The following is a 5409-nucleotide window of genomic DNA, read 5'->3' as shown; positions in this document are numbered from 1 at the left end:
CCTCACCAGTAAGCTGATGACAGGCAGATCTTCCACTGTCTGCCCTTTCAGGTTCTGGAAACTGACCTGTGACCTCAGGTCTTTGGGCAGCAGCAGTATCTCGAACTTACACAGCTTCCCGGACCAAACACCTAAGCCAAGCTCCACAGAGGGCGGCAGCCCCTCCATCACACTGATCCACCCACAGAACTCTGCCCGGTTACCTAGGATCCAACAGCCACAACAAGCCTCGCGGTACACACCAACATTCCACCTGGAATCCAACCGCTAACTGCCATCCCCAATGGCTGCTGCATCTTGTCAGTGTTGGGGGAGGGGCTGCATCCGACGAGAAGTTCCTAAGGTAAATGTGATTCTACCCACTAGCGTCCCATGGGCCTTTCTTCTTCCCTCTTTCCTTTTGTTCAGATCTCTATGCACAGTACCAATGGAGGGAAGTGTGTCCCTTTTCAGTTGATGGTTTCACACGTCTTTAAACTTTCTAACAGTTCACAGTACACAGAGACCCACTAAAGGAGACTTATGTTCCTATAATATCCGTACACCCGGAATACATATGCGTCGCCTGATTTCTGCTGAAATACCCGCACTCTCAGGACATGGATCCATTGGTTTCATGGGGGCTGAAATTCCAAGAAATGAAACCAACCCCAATGTGCACTTTGCTGTCAGTCTCTTTTGCTCTTAGTACACTTTGGCAGAGCTACTTGCCTTTGTTATAGGCTTCTTACAATTCTTCTCTACGTAGCCTAGAATATGGCATTCCTTCATCCTGTTGGAAGACATACAAGTCTACATCACGGACTAGGAATCCATTTGATTCCAAATCGGCATTAGGGTTAGGTCACGATATGTTCTTATGAATCAAAATTTACGAATATGAATGCACACCTCCGAATACAAGTGTGCTGAGTACATGCAAGCCGCGATAATGGGTCGATGCATGCTGAATGATCCTTGACACCACCTTAAGTATTTTCTTTTGAATAATCATGGTTCCCTTGGTAAATATCAGCCAACCGTACCATTTTGGTGTTTGTTTGTTGGTTTGATTCTTTGTTGGTCTGCTTCTCGCTTGTATTGCAAACACGACAGGCCATGCATCTCTCCTTAAGCTTGAAACAGAGAGTCAAATAAGCTGATTCACTTAAGAGAGTGCTTCCAATCACCTATGATTTCCTGCTTCCCTCTCCCATCTTTAGGGTTTTGATGTCCTCCTTGCCTTCTTCTTGTTTCTTCTTTGCCACTCATGCTCTTCTTGCATTTCCAATAATGGTTTCTTCTTTCCATTTCATCTTGCTGCTTTTCTATTCAGGGTAGATTTCTCAACCATTCTTGTAGGATAAGTTTTGAACTGCTGAATTCTTTTAAGATTTGCCGGTTTGTGGAATTTTCTAGCTCTGCCGTTATTAGGACTGGCGGTCATGTGGCATAGGCTCCCCTAGGTGGCAGCATTTGGCCATTCAGGATATGGTCTGTGTCCTGGCACTCCTCCCTCTCCTGCAATATTGCTGCCGAGATATCAGCTGAATCCCCTCTTGAGGTTCCCTTGTGACTATGTTGTTTCCTCCAGGTGCATTTTAAATCACTGTGATATTCGTGAGCTTTGTTGATTTGAATCATACAGCTGCTGGTAGGTCTATTGGGATTCCACCTCCTTTGGATGCTGTGTAATTCCTGAATTCGCATACATGATTCTTTCTTGGCTTTCAGGAAGTTTCAGTCTGATTTTTCTACAGATAAATTTTCAGACATTTTTTGTTTCCTTATCTCTTGCTTTTCCATCTGGGACCCTTATGAATTCTAGTCTTTCATGCCCTGTCTTAACCCAGGGTTCAACAGCAATGTTTACATTGCTTTGCACTTGCTTTCCTATGTCTGCTTCTGACCGAGGTTTTTCTGATCCCATGTCTTCACAGTCATTCACGCGTCCCTCTGCATTATCTAGTCTGCTTACGACTAAATTTTAGCCCTGATATTATCACATCCATTGAGTTTCCTGATATTTTTTGGCTCGTCTTTAGACTTTCTCTTCCCCTTTTCCGGTATTCTGCCTTATGTGATTCTGAGACACTGTTGTTTTTCAGTGATTTCCTGACCTCCATTTTCAACACATGGTCTGGATAGCGTTTTGCAGTCTAGTTGTTTGAAAGCTTATCTTTTGGGCCTTCAATATCTTTGGAACTGAAAATGGTACTTCCTGTTTCTTTTACTGTACTTCTTCACCTCTACTGCTCAGGTAATATCAGGTATGTAATGTGGACTTCTAGGGCTTTGTTAAGTGAAAATTTTAGACTTTTGGCTCTACGCAATTCCATGGGATTTCTGTGCGGACAATTTCTCCTAGACATTGATGCCATATCGTGTTCCTGTGTGTGTTGTCTGGTATATCTCCAATTGCTGTTGTTGCATTAGTTTTGATGAAAAACCAATACTATTTCGATTTGCATAACTTCATTTTGATAATGCTTATCTCACAATTCTGAAAGTGCGCAGGACACTTCCTCTTGTGGAAATGAAGCTTTTAAAGGTTCTCAGCTCTGCATTCTGCTCTATGTCATTTTGGAGTGTTTCCAAAACAGCAAACTGAGAGTGCGCTTGTGCTTTGTAGTTCCACGGGAATGTCCCAATGAAAGCAGTTCTTCTCAGAGCTTCTCTGTCTACAGAAACACCAGTGGAAGCATATCTATGGATGTCACATATCAGGGCCTGCTGGAATGATCCCGCAGACCTACCTTGGTGTCCTCGGTGCCGTACCGTGCTGGTGCCATCCAAAATGTAGCATCCGCTTTAGGGAGATAATGCTGTAGGTAATGCTTCCTCTTCTAACGCTGTGGACTTGGACCACTCTTCCTTGTCCTCTCATCCTTGTGGCACGGGTGCACGAAGGCAACCACACAGCTGTTGCGCATCCTGTGCCTCAAACCAAACCATAATCCCAGCCCAGGTTATGAATGTAGCAGATCCTAAGTCTTTTCATTCTGATTTCAAAACCAAGGCCCCCTGGATCCCTCAGACCAGATGAACGATATCTCTGATTCAGCCCCACACGTGCTCTATTGGCAAAATGCCCAATTGGTCCCTGGTCCTGCAGATGCACTGGGTGTGGCCATGGGACATATTGGTAATCTCAACCACGTGACCAGTTTTGATGCTTTATCATTGGTACACATTTTGGTTTGCTCTCTTGATTCGACCCACCACATCCCACAATGCACTCCAGATCCCTGAGACTCAGCGTGTGCCATCATTCGTAGCCCTATCCCTCACAGAACGTTGCCTCTGCTACCTCAAATGTGGCAGCTGGGATCTTGGACTCCGAATCAACTGTGGGGATATTTTGCGCTGGTTTCTTTGAGTTCTGTCAGCCAAGCATCTGCTGTGCACTCTTGTAAATCTCAGCACATCACCTTCTATCCCATGTCTCCTGTCCGCTTGAGAGTGTGCGTCCAAGTTAAACAGAGTTTCACCCTTGTTGCTCCATCACCAGGGGTCAGACCCTCACTGGATTCCATTTCCTGCTTTGCCTTCTCCTGCTTCCAGGTGTCCTGAGGCCTCATCCTGTCTTTGGAAGTAACAGACCTCTCTTCGGCAAGTGTCCTGTGCCAAGGGCTGGGTGAGTGGATGTTTCCATTGCTCTGTTCATGGGAGCGAGTGAGTGCAGGTTGCACTTCTTCTCTGCCAACTGGGCATCGATGAATCAACACTATCCAGATACATTTCACAGAAATGTGATATTTGCTTAGCTCTTTGTTTCTATACAGCCGTGGTGGGAGGGATGGTCCGAATACACCTGTTTTGACATTGTGTTGATATCTCATTTGCAGTCTTTAAGAAGTTTAAAAGAATTCATTTACATGTTTTGGGAGTTATACGAAAATGAAGTTATTTTTTGAAACACACTCAATCGACCTAGAAGCCAGACTTGTCAATTTTGGTAACATTTTGTCAGCTCGACGGAAAACCTAGACAGATAGAATGCAAATTGGCAGTCCAAACTGTTAAAGGGTTCATGTCGGCTCTTTACGGTTGAAGCCTCCGAAACCAACAGGAACCATGAAATAACTATTGGAAACTTGAAATAACCCCCAAACTTGGATACACTTGTGCATTGGTGCCCTTTACTCCCAATGACACCTACTGGCCAATATTGGCATTTCAAGGGGTAACATCCCTCTCTAGGAAAATACAAGAGGAAAGAAACCAAATATATACATTTAGGTTTGAATCCAAAAGCACCTAGAGGCATTCTAGCTGGGAGAACCCTGCTGCAGTTATGCTAGTCTATGGAGAACCAGGTGTTCTTCTATCAGTGATGAGAACGCTTAATCATCCGATCATGTTGGGTAAAGACATTTAACGCAACCAAGTCTGCACCCGCATGATATAGTGCCCACGGGGGCTTGACTCAAGTGAAAGACGATCCACATAAGCTGTGTCTTTTATATCATTGGCGACTTTTACAGTACAGTTCTCTTTCTGACTTGTACTATTTACCTATACTGTCTTGAAAAATTGAGGCCTAATACAGATTCAAGTTCAGTCAGATTCCCCTCTCTTACCACACTCCCTTCACCCAAGGGAAGACATAAACACAACATTTGCTGAATCTAGCGGAAGGCCATCGTTTCTAGGTGTGAGCTAAGTATTCAATTCCTATCTATTTCAGCCAAGTTTATTGGACCTTTAAGGAGTTCACTGTTGTTCACAGAGTGTGAAGCTGGAGGAACTCTGATTCTAGGAGGGGCTTGTTTTACTCGTAATGGCTTCATTGCAGCTCAGCTACTGATCCTTCAAAATGGATGCCTGTGTGGAGGGGAGGGAAGGCAAGTGCTTGCTAGCTAGGCCCAAACCTGGGAAAAGGCTTACCTGGGCTTGGTGAATTCTGGTCTGAATGGCTTGGGAAGGCCCCTTGGGAAGTGTGGATTCCCATGACCTCTTCCAAGAACAGGAGCGTTTTGATCATCTCTGCCATCTCTTCTCTTGCAGACGTCAGCGACCTTGGACCCGTTCTTGGAGAAGAGAATTGAGGAACTTCCTCAAGTCCACGTTGGCACTCCGTATGTTTCTGCCAGTATCAGCGAGGTTCCATATGTCTCATGAATGTCTTTTGAGCCTGGTATCCTCTACAGCTGTCTCCACGCCAGTATTCTCCATTGTAGCAGAACATCTCTCATCCATGTGTTCGCATCTCTCCTCAATCCGTTCAGCCAGCTTTTCGGCCAGCTTCTCTTCGTGTCTCCCCTAAAGTTGACTTCACCAGGACTGGGCAAGTCTGAAAGTACCTCGGAGCCTCACCAGTAAGCTGATGACAGGCAGATCTTCCACTGTCTGCCCTTTCAGGTTCTGGAAACTGACCTGTGACCTCAGGTCTTTGGGCAGCAGCAGTATCTCGAACTTACACAGCTT

The 5409-nt window shown here is 45.2% G+C and overlaps 1 long non-coding RNA gene across 1 annotated transcript; it reads left to right on the top strand.

The window, feature by feature from the left end:
- The first annotated feature begins 242 nt into the window (after nucleotides 1-242).
- LOC140692627 (uncharacterized) lies at nucleotides 243-5183 on the top strand. Its single transcript, XR_012068184.1, has 3 exons — nucleotides 243-343; nucleotides 3544-3616; nucleotides 4990-5183. It is a non-coding gene; the product is annotated as an uncharacterized lncRNA (long non-coding RNA).
- The last annotated feature ends 226 nt before the right edge of the window (nucleotides 5184-5409 follow it).

The sequence above is a fragment of the Vicugna pacos genome, unplaced genomic scaffold (assembly GCF_048564905.1).
Source record: "Vicugna pacos unplaced genomic scaffold, VicPac4 scaffold_14, whole genome shotgun sequence".
In the NCBI taxonomy this organism is placed as follows: Eukaryota; Metazoa; Chordata; class Mammalia; order Artiodactyla; family Camelidae; genus Vicugna; species Vicugna pacos.
Note: the sequence above shows the minus strand (reverse complement) of the source record. Positions and strands in the feature narration are given on the sequence as shown.